Source organism: Petaurus breviceps, unplaced genomic scaffold, assembly GCF_028583685.1.
Source record: "Petaurus breviceps papuanus isolate PSGF00001 unplaced genomic scaffold, PetGlider_PUasm1.0 98, whole genome shotgun sequence".
Taxonomy (NCBI): domain Eukaryota; kingdom Metazoa; phylum Chordata; class Mammalia; order Diprotodontia; family Petauridae; genus Petaurus; species Petaurus breviceps.
This window is the reverse complement of record NW_027187460.1, coordinates 36,591,678-36,612,219: the sequence shown is the minus strand read 5'-3', so window position 1 is coordinate 36,612,219 and position 20,542 is coordinate 36,591,678. Positions and strand designations below refer to the sequence as shown.

At 37.2% G+C, this 20,542-nt stretch overlaps 1 long non-coding RNA gene across 1 annotated transcript; it reads left to right on the top strand.

Moving 5' to 3' along the window:
- Nucleotides 1-11,521: 11,521 nt before the first annotated feature.
- On the top strand, nt 11,522-14,570 carry LOC138155781 (uncharacterized). The gene is made up of 2 exons (XR_011166987.1): nt 11,522-11,700; nt 13,750-14,570. It is a non-coding gene; the product is annotated as an uncharacterized lncRNA (long non-coding RNA).
- The last annotated feature ends 5,972 nt before the right edge of the window (nt 14,571-20,542 follow it).

Here is a 20,542-nt window from a genome sequence, read left to right as displayed (position 1 = left end):
GAGTACTTGATGACCCCTCAGCCTGCACATGCAAAACTAATTAATTATGTTTTAAAAAGTAATGAAATGGAAAGAACTCTAGACTTGGAGTTAGACAACCTGGATTCAGCCCTGACTAATTTTTTTCCTATATGACCTTGGAGATGTCACTTTCTTTCTAAATCTCAATTTTCTCACCTGTTAAAAGAAAAAGGAGGAATTCAAACTTGGTGATCTTCAAGGTCCCTTCTGTGATTAGGAGTTAAACAATCATTTTACCCCAAAGCTAAGAAAGGACCTTATCTCATGTTATGCCTCCTTATCCTTCAGGCTGAAAGCTCTTTGTTATGAAGGAGGAAGCAAGTCCCTTACAGATTACATTCTTTGTCATCCCAGAAGCCCAGGAATATTTCTTCACTGTTTATTTTTTTAATGTTGTGTGTGTACACAGAAATGGATCTGTAAGAAATCTGACATTCTTACCATGCTTTTCTTTGCCAAAAAAAAAGCAATGCTTTTCAGGTCTCTGGGCAAGTTTAGTAAATTCTTTTCAGAGAAAATATTATTCAAGAGCTACTGATTCCTGTTTGCATGGCAAGATCCCAGTTCCCTTCTTTTTATTTTCTTCCATTTTTCACCTGGACAAGTCTTGTTCCTCTGTTTCTGACTATAAAGATTTCAATGTATTTCTCTCTCCCCTTCCCCTAAATCCTCCCCCTCCCCCAAACCAACTTGTTACCTCTCAAAGGATAAGATTGGAGATATTGGAACTGGAAAGGACTTTAGAGATCATTAAAAGCTCAATCCTCTCTGTTACAGATGAGGAAGCAAAGACCAAGAAAACTTACTTGTCCAAAATTACAAAGGTAGTAAGTGGTACAATCAGTATTTCAGTTCAGGTCCACTCCATTCTACTCAATTCCACTCAATTCAATTCAATTCAATTATGTGTTGTACTTCAGGCACCATGCTAGGTACTAGGAATATGAAGACAAAACTAGCCAATGGTCAGTTGTGATGATGCCAACCTGCTACCAGGAGAGGCTAAGGCTGGTTGATTGCTTGAGCTTAGGAGTTCTGAGCTGCAGTAGGGTTAAAGTTGATTATTTTTCTGCACTAAGTCTGTCACCAATATGATGAGTCACTGAGTTCAGGGGTACTAGTAGTCTGCATAAGGAGGGACAAACCAGACCAGGTTAGAAATAGAACAGGTCAAAGTTTCCCAGTTGGCAGTGGAATTGGTTCTGTGAGGGACCATTGTATCTCTTGACTAATATCAAAAAAGAAAAAAGAAAAGAAAGAAACAAAAATCAGGAAAAAAGTCCTTGCTCTCAAGGAGTTTTCATTCTTCTGGGAGGCAGGGAAAAATAGTATATAAAAGATTAAGTAAACTTAAATTACTATATATGCAAAATAATTTCAGAGGGTTAAGGGTAGAGAATACCAACACTAGGGAGTCAGGAAAGATCTTACAGTATGTACATTTGAATTGAGCCTGGAAGGGCTAATTTGGACCTCAAGTGTTCCTTCTTTAATGTGTCGTTCACAGAGTTTCTCAAATGACCATGCCATTCTTCTGGTCAATAAATACTAGTGGCTTCCTTTTACCATGAGGATCAAATTAAAATTCTCTGTTTGGCATTAAAAGCCCTTCATAACCAGAAGACAACCTGATTTCCAAGCCATGTTACATATTACTCCCTTCTCACTTGCTTTGACCCAGCAGAACTGACCTTCTTGCTGTTTCTCATAGACGACACAACTCTCTGGTCTTTGTGCCTGTTGGATTCCTTATTCCTGAAATGTAATACCTTTTTACCTCCACCTTTTAGATCCCTAAATTTTGTTCAAAGTTTAGGTAAGTTCTGGTTGTACATCCTTCTGGATACCTTCAGGTTCTAAAGCCTTTTCTACCTCAATTTACATTGTGTTTATTTTGTCCATCCATCCATCCATCCATCCATCCATCCATCCATCCATCCATCCATCCATCCATCCATCCATCTATCCATCCACACAAAAAATGTAAATTTCTTGAAGAAAGAAACTGGGAAAAAGTTTAACTTCGCATCCTCAGCACCAAGCTCAGTACTCGGCACATAGTAGGCAGTTAGTGAATGTTTGTGGCTTGCTTATTTGATTATTTTGGATAATTGAGCCCTTGTAATCCACTAGTAAGACAATTAATGGGGCACTTTTAGTAGTCAGCAAATATTCACTGAATATTTGTTGCATACTAACCCTGAGTTGTACCCTATGGGAAGTATAAGGAAAGTATAAACCATGGCACTTGCTCTTAAAGAGTTTACAATCTAATCAAAAGGAAAAGAATAACGTGTCAGAGCTCGAGATGAGTAGAAACTAGTACTGGGTTAATCAAGAGCTAATTTGTAAATGCTTGAGAAATTTAGGGGAGATCAGCAAATGATATGAGAGTAAGCTAGTAGTATGTAAATAGTTGCTGTTACTATTTACTGAGGGGAATACCAGAGTGGGAATAAATGGACATGGTTTCTAGTCCTAGCTCTACCTCTAACTTATTGTGCAACGTTGGACCTCACTTTCTCCTTTCTTTAAAGTAAGGATGATGTTAACTTTCATAGTATATTAGTAGGGCAAACCTTGGGCAAAATGTTACAGCTTGTCTTGGGTATTCTCTGTCTATGCCCTTCCTTGTCCTTCTATCTCCTGAGCCCCTACTGAATGTCATTGCTGAAGGTCTTTTTTTTTTTTTGAATGGGCAGTCAACTAATTATTGAATCAAGATTGTAGACTTTTCAAGTTGGAAGGGACCTCCTTGACTACTTTGTCCAACCTTTAGCCATTGATGACTTGGGATTATCCATGGGGTAGCTAAGACAGTATAAGAACCCCTGACATTCAAGTCTTGGAATTCTGTGGTAGATACACTTACTTTGAAGTTTGTTATAATCTTTAACCACCCCATTGTAGATATCCAAGGTAATGTATGATGCTTCACACCTCCATGGTGTTAAGACATGGTCTTATTTACCCAGAACCCACTGGGACAATCCAACACAAATAGCTCCTTAGAGATGCATAATACTGGGCTCTGGACAGACCCCACAGCCTTTATAAAACACTTGCTAAAACTCAAAATATTAAAAAATGAATGTTAAATTATTTTTAAAAGGAATTTGGAGCTATTTGATGAAATAAATAATTAAGAAATACCTGCTGGAAACCTGCCCAAAGCAGGTGACCAGTCAGGAACCCTGACCTTGGCTACCCAGCTAACCCTTTTTTTGATGTTGTACATATGCATATTTATATCTTTCCTCCCACCATGACCTGTCTTTTCCCTCTGGAGTATAAGAATCTATCATAGATTGTTTTGCTTTTCTTCTGATGTTTTTCTTTTCCTTAAAAAAATAAGTATCTAGTATATTTTGCTTAGAAAACAAGTGAGAGTGAAAGCACTACCTGCCAAGCCAGGCCTTTCTACTTTTTCACTACTCTAAATGGTTTGAAATTTTTCCTTCCATGAACCCTAAACTTGCTTTTTTCAGCTTCTGTCTTTTCCCCCCAGTTCTTCCCTCTGGGGCCAAGCAGAAGAATTCAGATTTGTCTTTGACATGACTTTCCTTCAAATATCTGAACATGATTATCATGTCACCCTTGCATCTTCTCTTCTCCATGCTAAAGTTTCCTTGTTCCTTCAACAGATTCCTACACAGACTCAAAGCCCTTCACCACACAATGACTCTGTGGATGTTCTCCAGTTTCTTCACTATCTTTCCTCACTTGGGATACCCAGAATTTCTCATATTTCTCTACATTCAAATCTTTCAAGTGAAAATTTCCTAATAACCACAGCTATCCAAGGTAGAATCAATTGATTATGAAACTATCACTAGAGTTTTTCAATCAAAGGTTGCATCATGATTTGTGGACTATGTTTTAGAAGGAATTTTTTTTCTGATTTATATTGGATTAGATGCATTCTGAAAGCCTTTAGAAATCTGGAATTCTATGGTTCTGTCATTTGTGATTTTGTGAATCCCCTGAAGATGTTAGCTGATGAGTGGTCACAAAGGATATAAAGTGTAGGACCACACCTCAGTTGTACAGAGATGTCAGATAGGCAGTGCATATGGCCCACAGCATTACTGAGTAAAGCCTGAACCACAGTAGGATGGAATTGGGAAATGTTTAACAAAATTAATTTAAACGCAATATAGATTACGTTAATTTGTTGTTTTCTGAGTCACTATGAAGCATGCAGAGATCTGTTTCTATTTGAGTTTGATGCTATTGGGGTACTACACTGTATTTGGAATCAGAAGTCTTAAGTTTGAATCCCAAATCTCCTACTGCCTCTGACAATTGGGCTCCATTTATATGATAAGAGGTCAGAAGATGATTCTTAAGGTCTTATCCAGACCTAAACCCTAAGTAGCTTTAAGAAAATAGCCTTTACAAAGTTATATATGACTTAAATGGGACAACATAAAGCCAATAGCCTCAAAGAAACGACATTTTAATGGTGCAATTTTCTGTTGTTGTTGTTCAGTCATTTCAGCCGTATCTGACTTTTTGTGACCTCATTTGGGTTTTTCTTGGCAAAAAGTACTAGAGTGGTTTGGCATTTCCTTCTCCAGACCATTGAACAGATGAGGAAACTGAGACAAACTGGGCTAAGTGTCTTGCCCATGGTCACTCAGTTAGTCAGTGTCTGAGGCTGGATTTGAATTTGGGTTTTCCTGATGCCAGGCCCAGTACTCTATCCACTGTGCCACCTAGCTGCCCTAGGTATTTTTAGGTTCTATGATGTTTATTTTGGGTCTAGTGATCTCTGCCCCAAATACCTCAGCTGTTCTTTTATTCATAAGGAGCACCTGTCTTCCTTGAGCATGTGAAGGAAATACAGAACAAGGCCTTAGAATTGAAAGATTTTTCTTGCTCATGTCTTTATTTCTGCAAAATGGACTTTTTCACTGTTAGTCTCCAGAAAAATTTCTGGGTTGTTTTTAGGCCAGACGCAGCTACTGGCAGCTGTTAGAGGTATGGTTATGACTCAGGCCCATTGATCACAAATATTCTATGACAGGGACTTACCTGGATGGATCCCTCCCAGTTTTAACAGCCACTTCCTTCTGGCTCCACAGCTGCCTTTGATGTCTAAGTCTGTCCGGTATTGTTGTTTTAGGTGGGGGAGGCTGAAAAGAGGAAATGTGTCTAGAGACCTCAGCAACTCAATAGCCTCTCAATCCAAGAGCAGTATTCTGCATCTGATTGTACAGAGGTACTGGGTTTTTAGTTTTAACTGTATTCTAATCTCAACTGAAGTCTCATTTATAGCCTGTTTGTAAAGAGACATTTAGGATAAGAGAAAGAATGTGTTATTCATTGAGATATGTAAATAGTTTGGAAGAGTCTAGGAGAAATCTAGTCAAAGTGTAATTAGTGGAAAGAATACTGGATTTAAAGTCAAAGAACCAAGGGTTAGTCTTGGCTTTGCCAGTTGGTGACTGGGTGACTTTGGGCAAATCACTTAAGTTCTATGCTATTCAGTTTTCTTATTTCTAAAATGAAAGGTTGAAGTGACCAACTTCTAAGATGTCTTTTAGCTCTGTATTTATGATCCCCAGTTTTCTCATTTGTAAAATGAGAGGGTTGGGAGAATGAATGAACAAATTGCAATATATGAACAGGATGGAATATTATTGTGCCAAGAGAAATACAAATTTGAAGATAATTTTAAAAATATGGAATATACAAACTGATAAAGTGAAATAAGCAGTTATGAAAATAAGCTACAAAATGACTACAAGAATGGAAACAAAAAGAAAATAATATGAAGCTGAATGTTGTATAATCATAAGGATGGATCTTGCCCTGGTAAAGAAATAAAGAAATGCATCTCCCTCTATCCACTGGAGAGGTAGGGAAATGGTTGTGTGATGGTGCATATGCTGTGAGATGAGGTTGGTGGGGTTAGTATAACTTTTTCTTTAAGATAAAGGAAGGATGATTTGGATGAAAGTGGGGCATATCTGGAAATGCCTATGAGAGAAGCGAAGAAAGGTATAAATAAAACTTACAAAAAGAAATGTTTGACTTGGGTGATAATCTCTAAGATCCCTTCTAACTCTTCCATTCTGTGACATTTGCATGTCTGTTTTATGTAGCAAATTCCTGACACTAGAAAATAACATTGTCAAGTAGGCCATCTTTTTCTTATTCATTGGCCTTCTCCACTCTATTACTTGTTTTCAGACTCTTCTTGTGTACTGGCTCATTTCCTATTATTGCCTACAAACATGCCCATATCTCTCCCCCATCTTGAAAAAACATTCACTTGATCTTTCCATGTTCATTATTGTCCTGTATTTCTTCTGCCTTTTGTGGCTAAACTCCTTGAAAAAAACTATCTACAATCGGTGCCTCCACTTTCTCTCCTTTTCCCCTCTTCTTAACCTCTTACAATCTAGCTTCTGACCTTATTAGTCCATTGAAATTGCTCTCTCGAATGTTACCAATGATTTCTTAGTGGCTAAATCTAATGGTATTTGTTCAATTTTCATTCCCTTTGACCTCTCTGGAGCCTTTGATAGCAGTAATCACCCTTGTCTCCTGGATGCTCTCTTCTCTTTAAGTTTTCAGAGCCATTCTCCTCCTACCCATCCATTACTTCTCAGTTGGCCTTGCTGGATCTTCATCCACATCATACCCTCTGAGCATGTCTCCCACAGAGCTCTGTCCAGACTCTTCTCTTCTCCCTCTATATTACTTCATCTGGTAATCTCATTAGCTCACATTGATTTAATTACCTTTTCTATGCTAATAATTCCCAAAGTTACTTATCCCGTTCCAATCTCTCTACTAACCTTTAATCTCCTATCTGCATCAGCCTTTCAGACATTTCAGACTGGATGTCTAGTTGTCATCTTCAACTCAATGTGACCAAACCAGAACTCATAATCTTTTCTCAACTGACCCCCCCACTTTGGCCTCCTCCCCCATTACGATAGAGGGAGGCCTGTCAATTTTACTTTGCAACATCTCTCTATAATCACTTCATGCCTTGATTATTTCAATACACTGCTATTGGATCTGCTTACCTCAAGACTCTCCTACTCCAATCCATCCTCTGTTCAGTTGCTAAAGTGATTTTTCCAAAGTACATATCTAACCATGTCATTCCTCTACTGAAAGAAAAAAAACAACTCCAGTGGCTTACTATTGACTGTAGTATCAAACCCAAAATTTTCCTTTGTGCTATTCAAGAATCCCACCCTTGTCCCCCCACCCATATACATCTTACCACTCTTCTTACACCTTACTACCCTTCCTCTACTCTTTGGTATAGTAACAGTGACTTTCTGGCTGTTTTACAAACAAGATCCTTTATCTCTCAGTTCCTTGGAATTTATTCTCTCTTTCTCGTGCCTGGAATTCTCTCTCTCTTCACCTCTACCTAGTATTTTCTCTGGCTTCCTTTAAGTCTCAATTAAAACCCCATCTTCTATGAGAAAGCTTTATCCAAATTCCACTTAAAATAACTGTAGACAACATAAAATATTTGGGAGTCTACTTGCCATGACAAACCCAGGAACTATACGAACACAATTCAAAATATTTTTCAAACAAATAAAGTCAGATCTAAATAATTGGAAAAATATCAGTTGTTCATGGGTAGACCCAGCTATTATAATAAAAATGACAATTCTACCTAAATTAGTTTACTTATTCAGTGCCATACCAATCAAACTAATAAAAATTAGTTTATAGATCTAGAAAAAATAATAACAAAATTCATCTGGAAGAACAAAATGTCCAGAATATCAAGGGAATTAATGAAAAGAAATGCATGGGAAAGTGGCCTAGCCATAGCAGATCTAAAATTGTATTATAAAGCAGAAATAATTAAAACTACTTGGTACTGGCTAAGAAATAGAGTGATGGATCAATGGAACAGGTTAGGTACACAAGACATACAGTAGTAAATGACTATAGTAATCTCTTGTTTGATAAACCCAAAGACTCCAGCTTCTGGGACAAGAAATCAATATTTGACAACACCTGCTCTCATAACTGGAAAACAATATGGAAGAAATTAAGCACAGACCAATATCTTACACTTTATACCTAGATAAGGTCAAAATAGGTACAAGATGTACACAGAAAGGATGATACTATAAGCAAATTAGGAGAGCGAGGAATAGTTTATCTGTTAGATCTATGGAGAACGGAAGAATTTAAGACCAAGCAAAAGATAGAGGACATTATGAAATACAAAATAGATAATTTTTTATTACATTAAATTAAAAAATGTTTTTTTTCACAAACAAAGCTAATGCACCCAAGAGTAGAAGGGAAGCAGAAAGCCGGGAAGCAATTTTTACAGCCAGTGTCTCTGATAAAGGCCTCATAACAAAAACATGTAGAGAAAAGAGTCAAATTTATAAGAATACAAGTCATTCCCCAATTGATAAATGACCCAAGAATGTGAACAGGCAGTTTTCAGATGAAGAAATTAAAGATATTCATAGTCATATGAAAAAATGCTCTAAATCACTATTGATTAGAGAAATGCAAATTAAACCAACTCTTGGGTACCATGTAACATCTCTCCAATTGACTAACATGAGAAAACAACAAAATGATAGTGTTGGAGAAGATATAGGAAAATTGGAAGACTAATACAGTGTTGGTGGAGTTGTGACCTGATTCCAACCATTATGGAGAGCATTTTAGAACTATGACCAAAAGGCTATAAAACTGTGCATGCCTTTGACCCAGCAATACCATGTCTAGTTCTGCATCCCAAAAGGATCATAAAAAACAGGGAAAGGATCCACATGTACAAAAATATTTATAGCAGCTCTTTTTATGGTGACCAAGAATTAGAAATTGAGGAGATGCCCATTAATTGGGTAATGACTGAACAAGTCATGGTGTATGAATGTAATGGAATACATAAGTTCCATAAGAAATGATGAGTAGGCAGGTTTCAGAAAAACCTGGAAAGTCTTACATGAACTGATGCTGAGTGAAGTGAGCAGCACCAGGAGAACATTGTACAAAGTAACAGTAACATTGTGCAATGACCAACTTTGACAGACTTAGCTTTTCTCGGCAATATAATTATCTAAGACAATTCCAAAAGATTTCACAATGGATGGAAAATGCTATCCACATCCAGAGAAAGAACTATGGTGTCTGAACACACATTGAAGCAAACTATTTCCCTCTCTCTCTTTTATTTTCTTTCTCATGGCTTTTCCTTTGGTTCTGATTCTTCTTTAAAACGTGACTAATGTAGAAACATGTTTAATATGATGATACATGTGTAGCTTATATCATATTGCATGCCACCTTGGGGAGGGGGGAAGAGAGGGAGGGAAAATGTAGAACTTGAATGTCATAAAAATGAATGTTGAAAACTAAAAATTAATTTAAAAAAGAAAATTTTTCCCCAAGCCCTCTTAATTTTAGTGCCTTCTCTATATCAGCTATTTTTTATTTATTCTGTACATAACTTATTTGTATATATTTGTTTGTTATCTCTCCCCCAGCCCCCCCCCCCCCCCCAAATCCTTTTTATTTTTTTTGCCTTCTTTTTTTCAGTTTTTTTTTTTTTTTTTTTTACATAACTTTTTTGTAACTTTTTTTTTGTTATCTCTCCCCCTGCCCCCCCCCCCCACAAACTTCTTTTAATTGTCTTCTCCTTGAGGGTAGAGATTGTCTTTTGCCTCATTTTGTATCCTTAATGCTTAGCACAGTACGTGGCACCTAGTAGGTATTTAATAAATATTTATTGTTTGATTGATTTAAAGTGCTATATTGTGACAATATTATTATTATCTGTAAAATTCTGGTAAATTGTAATGTTTTGGGGAGAAGGAATGATTATTCAAATGATTAAATGAAATAACATGTGTAAACTGCTTTGCCAACCTTAAAGTCTCTATAAAAACTAAATATAGTAATTTTGTTTGCATTTATATACTCAATTCTGAGCAAAGTGTTTTGTATATAATACAAGCTTTAGAAATGCTTGTTGAATTGGAGAGGATTGGAACAGATAAGGTTCCTTCTATATTTAAATCCAATGATCTTTTAAGATCTTATTACTTGAATGGGAATTTGCATTTTAGCAGTGGGTTCTAAAAAGTCCACAGACTCAAAGAAACAACTTTTTAAATGTGTGATTTGGGGCACTTCCCAAGTTCATATGGGGGCTTAAATCTCTGCTGACACCCCTGCTTTGTGCTCCAGTGTAATGATACAGAACTGACATTGCTTGAATTAAGTCACACAGCCCTTGGTGTGAGGCAGGATGCTGTGGTGCAAACCTTGGGCAGCTTGACTTGGTTGCCCAGACCCTCCAAACCCCCACTTACTATGGTTGTTTTGAACCAGACATCTGTGGCACAGATGAGGCAGTTTGAGTTAAATTTGCCATCAAATAGATAGTGTAAACTGTACAATCTGTCAGGCTCTGAGTGGTCTATTGTATAATCTGGGGATGTATAATCCCTCCCAGACCAGCACTTCCGACTGTAACTTATATGTTGTCTGCTTTCTCTCAAGGCCAATTTGCTGGCAAAGAAATTTGCATGAAATATGACTCAGGAGCTGGTAGGTGACTGGAATGGTAATGGTATTTTGAAGATCTTCCCTGCCCCCTGATAGGCCTAATGTAATCACATGGAGTCTGTGATGGGAGAAATTTGCTGAAGGGTGGAGCATTGCTTGCCCACAGGAAGCTGAGAATCAGAGCAGTTAGAGCTGGAGGGCAGAGAGGATGCAGTCAATGAGACAGCTAGGTTTATGAGTGTTTGTGGAAAGGCTAAAGGATGGTGTGACTCCCTGCTGTGTAATGGTTTATTAAAATCTTTGTTGCTGTGTTGGATTTGACTTTCTGGTATTGGGATTTGGTTTTCTGATTTTTTAGATTTGGTTATTCTGTCTGAATAAATGTTTTGCTTCTGTCTTCTATATAGAGAGTCTATTATATCTTGCAATTCAGAACTGTGTGGGCATATTCATAATCATTGTTGGTACAATGAATATTGCATTGGTGCTACATTTGGCAATGAGGATGGGATCTTGAAATATCAGCACCTCTATTTGGAGGCAGAAGGGCTTTAGGAGAAGAAATGGATATCCCAGGATGGGAGGATTTACTTCATTCCTTCCTAGCAAAGGGACTTAAAGTACAGGGCTCTGTGAAAACTGGGAACTGAGGCTATAGAAGGGAGAACCTGGAGATTTAGAAGCATGTTTGCAAGGAATGCCAATAAAACCAGGGAAAGAACTGAAAGGAATATGTAGAAGAGGCTGGGTTTTACTGGTTACTGTATTGTATGTAAAAGCAGACACAAGACGCTACAAGAAAAAGCTCAAATGGAAATAAAGTTAGCTGATTTACATGAGAACCTTTCTGTATTGTAGTACTTGGACTCTCCTTTAGAAGAGCAAGCTGAAGGATCTCAGGTGGTAGAAGAAAAAACTATAAATTTAGCTAAGAAAAAGAAGTGAAAAATTATACAAGGAATGTACATGTGGCTTTGTCAGAGGCTGAACATAGTTGCACATACCACTGCCAGGAAAATGTGTGGAAGGAAAATGAAATAGTATTAGATAAGGAGGCTTTTATGAGGGAAGAAGTTTGCTCCATACTAAGAAGAAAGCAGAAAAATGCCGGGGCCAGAGTTCAGGGAGATAATTGAGGATTTCGCTCAGTGAGAGGTGAGTGATATGTATATGTGTGTGTGTGCGTGTATGTGTGTATATATATGTATATAGTGATATATAATTCACCCAAAAGAATGGGAGAATTGTTAGTGTCTTGGATAGTGAGAATCAGTGATGAAGGGACTGGAAGAGTTTGGGTAGATAGCATGGATTACTTGAAATTTATAGGTATTAGTCAGAATAGTGTGCAGTAAGCTTTTAGAAATTATCATATGGTAGGAGGTAACAATATGACCAGTCTGTTGGCTTTAGCTGCTGAGGGATGCAGTAAAATGTATCCCACTGATTCTATGTGACCTAGTGGAGAGAGACTCTGGTATTCCTTTAGGGACAGTATGAGAAAGTTAAAGGAGGAGATAATGAAGACAGCAGTCATGGTCGGAGATCCAAATGTATATCATGATATCCCCTTAGCAGTTTCTCATAGAAATATCATAATGAAGATGGCTCCTCCTGCTTATAAGTACCTAATTCTAACTCTACTAATTGGGGATATATGTCACCCTCTTTCAGGGGTGCCGGATAAGATTTCACAGTTGAGTGACTTGGAGGAATGGTAAAAAAAAATACATTTGAGAGAGAGAGAGAGAGAGAGAGAGAGAGGAGTAAATGGCCAATGGATTCAGTCAGAATAGATTGAGAAGAAAAGAATTGTTTGCAGCTCTATTGGGAGCAGGAATAGATATTGGAAGAATGAATGGTATTCCAACTAATTAACTATATAAAATATACCAAGAAAGGGGGTTTAATATTAGATGGAATAGGGAAGTGAGGACTGCCCATCCAGCTCCTCCTAAATCCTTGTATCCAAATTCCTCAGGGAGAATAGGAAATCGGCCAAGCCCCAGCTCAGATTAAATAAATACAGATGGGATTACAGACCCCATACCAATTTTACCATATATTGGAAAAATGAATCAAACTATAACCAGGGCATTAATAGATACTATGGCAGAGACCTCCCTTATATATGGGAAACCTGAAATTCAAACATGGAGCTTCTATTACCATCACACACCTGGGAGGGGCTGAAATATCAGTCAAATAAGTTAAACTAAGGATGAAAATTGGACAATTACCTAAGAAAGAATATACTGTGGTAATTGAACCCATTCTTGAATACATTATTGGAGTAGATATATTGAGAGGTATAATTCTGAATTATCTAAGGAGAGATACCAATTTGTAGTAAGGAAGATAGGAATTAATAGGAATTAAGTGGGAGAAATAAAAATGGACCCAATTACTTTACCTGAACCTTCTGAAGTAATTACTTTAAAGCACTATCCTGTGCTAGGTGGGCAAGATGAAATTACCAAACACTATAAAGGAATATGTTGAAGTAGGAGCATTAGTTCCTACAACCACTCAATGAAATATTCCTAAATGGCCAATATAAAAGTCAGATGGGACATGGAGAATGACAGTGTATTATAGACAATTAAATAAGATGTCTCCCTACTTGTATGCTGCTGTTTCTGATACCATTACATTAATAAAAAGGATCCAGAAATGTGATGGGACTTGGTATGCAGTTATTGATTCAGCCAATGCTTTTTTAACTGTCCCAATAGATTCTAAACAAGGGGACCAATTTCCTTTCACTTGGAAGAGCAATGTATTTTTACCTGTTTGCCACAAGGATATCTACATAGTCCCACTATTTGTCATAGGATTGTGGCTGAACATTTGGATGAATTAAAGCTACCTGGTACACTGCTTATCCACTACAGAGATGATATTATGATACAGGGAAAAAATGTAAAAGAAGTGGAGAAAAATTTTAACACTTTTAAGTGAGCATATGAAAAGCAAAGGATGGGAAATTAACTCTGCAAAGATTCAAGAGCCATCTCAAAAAAAAAAATGGGGTATACAATGAAATAAGGGACTGTGAGAGATTTCTCCCACTAGTCTGACAAAAGATTCAGGATTTTCCTATCCCCACCAATAAGAAAGAGGCTCCAAAATTTATAGTATTATTTCAATATTGGAGACACAACATTCTACATCTGGGACTGATTTTGAAACCCTTTTGTAAAGTTTTTAGGTAGAAATATGAATTTGACTGGGGACTTGAGCAGAGTAAAGCTTTTGAAGAAGCCAAGGCTGCTATACAATTGAACCTATACAAACTGCAAAGGAAGAACTTAGAGTGCTTAGAAGAACTTAGTTTTGGAGAACTTCCTATCTGTAAATTCTGGCAACAGTTGGGTGAATCCAGGCAAGAGCTGAGAATGCAGAAGAAGAGCATGGAGTTTGGAAGTGAGCCTTAAATCAAGACGAAAGGACCTTTATTTGGGTACTCAGTGCTGACTGATGAGATTGTAACTTAGGTGGATGTCCTCTGTATTTTCCACTATGCCTTAAGGATGATTAGCTTAAAGATGATTGGAAACCAGCCTCCAATCAAAATGAAAGAAAACTTTAGATGGGTACTTTATATTGACTGAGGAAATTGTAACTTACTGAATGGTATATTTTATTTAAGACTATGTGGCCACTTTAGTAATAAGTTATGATGTCATTCTTGTGAATGTTGTGCTATAGTTTCTAGAATGTTTTCCTTTAGTTTATTGTTGAATAAATAGATTTCACTATACTATGCAATTAGATCTTTAAAGTTATTCACAGTAGCAGTCCTCAGGAGAGCTGCTTGTGATTGGCTTTACAAGCAGCTAGATGGAGGAAGGCAAGGTGATTGCTATGCTTGTGAGTGTTTGTTTGTGGGAAGGCTAATGGATGGTGTGACTCCTTGCTGTATTATGGTGTATTAACTTCTTTGTTGCTAGGATGAATTTGGTTTTGTGGTATTGGGATTTGACTTTCTGACATATGAATAAATGTTTTTCTTCTGTCTCCTATGTGGAGAGTGTTATATTTTGTGATTTATTACTATGCAGGCATATTCATAGTTACTGTTGGTGCTGTGAATATTGTGTTGATGCTACAATGGCACAATATATGAAGCACCAGGCTTAGAGTCAGGATGACTCATCTTCCTGAATTTAAATCTGGTCTCAGACACTTATTATTTGTGTGACCTTAGATAAGTCTCTTCACTCTGCTAGCCTCAGTTTTCTCATATGTAAAAAGAGCTGGAAAAGGAAATGACAAACTACTCCAGTGATCTTGCCAAGAAAACCCCAAATGGGGTCACAAAGGGTTTGATATGACTAAACAACAAGCAACAAAATGGATCAGGAAGATCATAGAGGTGACTGTCTCAACTTCCACTTGAAGGTCCCCAGAACATAGCTTCAAAATCTAGGGTTAACCCTAAAGGTTGGAACTGCCTTTCTAATGCTGTAGCCTACAGACCACTACTAATGTGCTTCCACCAAGATTACTAGTTGATCATCAATTACTCAGCTGAACTTAATTATCTTTTAGAAAAGGATATTTTTACTAAGGTGTTATAGTAAGAACAGGTGCAAACATTGCCTTTGAGTCTATTCTCTTACTAGAACATACAGAGTCTAGGTAAAAGTAGGGTCAACCTTAGAAAACATTTGTGACAAAGGGGTAACTCATGATAACTCTAGTCCTCAAAAGGTTCCTTTTAGAAATGATGTAGGGGCGGCCAGGTGGCTCAGCGAGTAAGAGCACCGGCCCCAGTGTTGGGATGACCTGGGGATCCAATCCAGGCTCAGATACTTAGCACCACACCCAGAAATAACTGGCCTTGTAACCTTGAGCATGTTACTTAACTCCAATTGCTTATAAACAAAAAGTAAAAAAAAAAAAGAAAGAAAATTATAGGGGAGGCTAGGTGGCGCAGTGAGTAGAGCATCGTCCCCAGCGTCAGGTGGACCCGAGTTCGGTTCTGGCCTCACACACTTAACACCCACACAAAAAAACTAGCTGTGTAACCTTGGGCAAGTTACTTAACCCCAAATGCCCTCCAAAAGGCAAAAAAAAAATGATGCAGTCTTTTTCTGTTGGGTTCCTTTCTTTTCTTTTTTTTTTTCCCCCTTTTGGAGGGCAATTGGGGTTAAATGACTTGCCCAAAGTCACATGGCTAGTTTTTTATATCAAGTGTCTGAGGCCGCATTGAACTTAGGTCCTCCTGACTCAAGGGCCTGTGCTCTATTCACTGAGCCACCTAGCTGCCCCTGTTGGGTTCTTTGTAGAGCAGTGAGTCTGTATACAGTTTGTCTTCAGCTCCTTATGCAAATGCTACTGTCAATTGATCTGGAGATGCTTCCAGGATTGCAGTCCAGAAGTCATCTAAATTTAAGGGAAATGAGACCCAGGGAGAATGTGTTGCTTCACCATGGTCACACAAGGAGTTTGGAATAGAAGCTAGAATTGTACTTAACTTTGATTCCCCTACCTGCTCTTTTTTACTTCTTTAAAATTTTATTAGTTCTTTGGTCAACTCTATGATCTTAATCTCCTCTAAGAAAATGATAAACCAACCACTTCTCACCTGATCAATGTGCTTACCAACATTATATTCATCAGGACAATTGGAGATGGCCCAGGATGCAATGGGAGACCCTGGCCCTTTTAGGCAAAGGCCTTTTCACATTCTCATTTTGAGTGAGGTAATGCCCATTCAGTGAATATGCCTCTCTTTTTGCTTTTTGGAGGGCAATTTGGGTTAAGTGACTTACCCAAGGTCACAAAGTTTTTTGTATGTTAAGTGTCTGAGGCCGGATATAAACTCAACTCCCCCTGACTCCAGGGCCAGTGCTCCATCCACTGTGCCACCTAGCCGCCCCCAGTGAATATGCCTCTTTAAGAAGTGAGTCAAGGTATGGCCCCTTTAATTAAAAAAACAAAACAAAACAAAACATCAAACTCTACCAACATAACTCCTTCATTTTTTTTTTCCTGTGCCAGTTTGCTTGGAGTTAGGTGAAATGTAAGAGTTATTTTTTTAACTTACATTTCTCTTACTATTCGGGACTTGGAACATGTATTTGGATTTTATATTCTAATTTGCAAACCTTTTGAAAACTGTTTATATCATTTGACCATTTACATATGTTGGAATGTCTTTAAGGTTCTATGTTTTTATATCAGTTCCCTGTGTTTTGGATAACAAATATTTATAATAATAATTAAGGAAAAAATTATTCTATGATTTCTTTTTTAATTTTGTCTTTTATTTGTGTAATTGAAAAAATATGCAGTAAAAATTGACTATCTTATTATTTAATATCTCAGTGAATCAGTAATATTTAATTTATGGCTTCCTATGTGCCAGCCATTGTACTAAATTCTGGGAAATGTAAGGAAATGGAGGGAGGAAAGTGCTTGCACTCAGGGAATTTGTAATCTATTCCTTGTTTTGTTAGAATTCCTTCCAAAGCCATAGATGAGAAAAAGAACCTGTTTGTTCTTTTCTAATTTTTTTTTTTGCCTTTTTTTTTTTTGTTTGAGGGCAATTGGGGTTAAGCGACTTGCCCAAAGTCACACTGCTAGTGTTAAGTGTCTGAGGCCAGATTTGAACTCAAGTCCTCCTGACTCCAGGGCCTGTGCTGTACTCACTGTGCCACTTAGCTGCCCCTTCTAATTTTTTTAATGATATTACCATTCAGTTTTCATATCACTTATGAGCTTATTATAGTATAGAATATAATGCAATAAAAGTAGCTAGCATTTATATAGGTTTGCAAAGTGTTTCACAAATGTTATCATTTTATCCTCACAACAATTTTAAGAGGTAGGTGGTACTATCATCTACATTTTACAGATGAGGAAACAGAAAGACAGAGGTTAAGTGACTTGCCCCAGGTCACACAATTAATAATTGTCTGAGGCAGGATTTGAACTCAGGTCTTCCTAATTCTAGGTCCAGGATTCTATCAGCTATGCTATATGCCACATAGAATAGAGTCAATGTTGTATACTAAAAAAACCCAACCAAACAAACAAACAAAAAAAAAAACCACCAAAAAACAAGAAAAACTGATTTTTAGTCTTGGGATCTGGGTTTCAATTCAACCTCCATACTTTCAACCTTTGTAATTTTAAGCAAATCACTTAACCACCCTCAGTTTCTCATTGGAATAGATGACCTCTGAGGTCCCTTCTAGCTCTGATTTTATGATCCTATGTTAGTCTAATCCTAATTCCTGCCAACCTACTTTAATTTTTTTTGATGATTCTTTTCAAAAAGGGAGTCTTTCCTCTAGTAATTTACGTCCTTGGGTTTATCAAACACTAGACCACTGTTTTTTACACACTTCTATTGGACAATGACACTTATATAGTGCTTTAGCTAGAATATATTGTTTCATTTGAGTTCCACAACAGTTCTATGAGTTGGATATTACAGATATTCATCCCAAATTACAAATGATAAAATCAAGACTTAGTATCACACAGTTCAAGAATATTGAAAGCAGGATTTGTATCTAGCTACAATATAGCCACAATAGTATACTTCCTTTTAATATTTTGTGGTATAGTAGAAAAAGTACTTTACTGGATTCCAGTTCAATCTATTGCTCTAACTCTTTGATCCCCAGTTTTTTCATCTCTAAAATGGGGAAATGATGGGGGAAGAGAGATGGCACAGTGAATAGAGTGTCAGGAACACTCATTTTCTAGAGTTCAAATCTGACTTCAGATAATTGCTAGTTGTGTGACTCTGGGCAAGTCACTTAACCCTGTTTACCTTCATTTCCTCATCTGTAAAATGAGATGAAGAAGGAAATGGCAAACCACTTTTGTATCTTTGCCAATGAAACCCCAAATGGGGTCACAGCGAATCAGGCATGACTGAATATGACTAAACAATAACAAAAAAAAAATGGGGAAATGATCAGATGATCCTTAAGATCCTTTCCAGTTCCAATACTCTGTGAGTACATGTCTCTGACTATTCTGAGTATGCCTATTATCAAAATATTTTCTGAGGTTTTCTGATAATGTTATTAAATAAGAGGATTGACCTGCTTCATAGTGAAATTAAAAAAAACATTTTAAGAGAATTAAAATACATAAGTTAAATTTAGATTAAATTAAGAATTCAATGATGCAACAATCTTGACTGTTGAACTTTGATAAAGGGAAAATCTAGTGCCCTTTATTCCAGTTTAAGATTCAGTGATATAAAAATACAGAATCCTAGCTCATATAAGCTTTTGTACAGGGCTTTTTAGTTTATGAAGTATGTTTACACCAATTATCTTTTTTGATCTTCATAAAAGTAGTTATGATTTTCTCCATTTCATAGTTAAGCAAACTGAGGCCAGAAGGGACAATGATATGTCGAAGAAGACCCAGTTAGAAAGTGGTCACATGAGGGCTGAAGCCCAAGCCTCTTGACTCTGAAATCTTGTGCTCTTCCCACCATGTGACCCCGACACTAAATATTTAAAGGGGAAAAGGATCAATCATCTGGCAAAACGTTTCCACTGCTCTGTTTTATGGAACTATTTGTCTATGTCACATAACTTATCTGTTGATTTAAAAAGCCTTAAATTATTCTCTAGGCATTTCATGAAGACTTTTTTTTCTTAGAAAAAGAAAGAAAAGAAATCTGATTAAGTTCCTCAAGGTCAGGAACTATGCCATATACCTCTTTTATGTTCCCACCATGCCTCCTGGCAGTTGTATGGGAAGAAGAGATGATTACAATATTTGTCTTGACTTGTTGATAGGGTATCTTTCTTCCTGAGTACAAAACATGTTTCCATTTAAAATCTCATTTGTTGCTAATAAAACTACTTTTATCAGCACTGAAGGCATTACTATCCCTATGGAACACCAAGAGAGAGAGATTTAAGTGATTTACCAGAAGCCTAGCAAGACAGAATGATACACCAGCAGGACTATAACTAGGCTGGGGTTACAAGTGACAACTGGGGCTTCATCCCATGCTTTCCAATGTAGAGGATGGGGGAATGCACTTGTAGCCCTTCATCAGGGTAGAACCAAGAGATCTTAGGAACTAGTTAGCTAGAAGAATTGGTTAGAATATGAAAGTACAAGGTGTCTATGAATTCATAGGAGAGGTTGTACCCTCATCTTGATTTGAGAATGCATTTGGTGCCATTAGCCTCAGGCATAATTAGCATTGCTCCAGGCATAAATATTGCTACTTATAACTCTACCTACCTAAGCTGCAGCCACTATACAGAATCATGGAATTTTGGAGTAAGGAGATAATTTATTGAACATCTGGTCCAACTTGAAGGAGACTGAGGATCTTCTCTATGGCAACTCTGACAACTAGTTGTCATATCTCTGCATCCAAGTGGTTCGGTAGATAGAGATCAGGGCCTGGAGTCAAGAAGAACTGAGTTCAGGTTCAGCCTCAGACATTTCCTAGCTGTATGACTCTTGGCAAGTCACTTATATGCTACCTGCCTCAGTTTCCTCAGTTGTAAAAATAGAGATATAATAGTTCTTATCTCCCAGCATTGTTGTAAAGATCAAATGATATATTTATGGAACACAACACAGTGCCTAGCATACAATATATGCTCAAGACATATCTATTCCATTCTTCTCTATTTCAAGAACACACTATCCATTGATAGTCAACTAATTTCATTTTTAGATAGCTTTAGATTTTTTTTCTTATATCAAACCTAAATCTGCCTCTTTGCAGCTTTTGCCCATTAATCCTAGTTCTGCCCTTTGGGACCAGACAGAACAAGTACAATTTTTTCCCCACGTGATAGCCCTTCAAATATTTGAGCACAACATATGAAAACACTGAGTATCATTAACTTCAAGTATAATACCATGTTTGGGGGTTGTATTGGCAAATTATGTTTGATTTGTTGTTCAAGCTGAGCTAAATTCCTCCATCTCAGGATATGAGACAGTAACATTGTGACATGAACAGAAATAGGTCTTTCAGAACCACTTT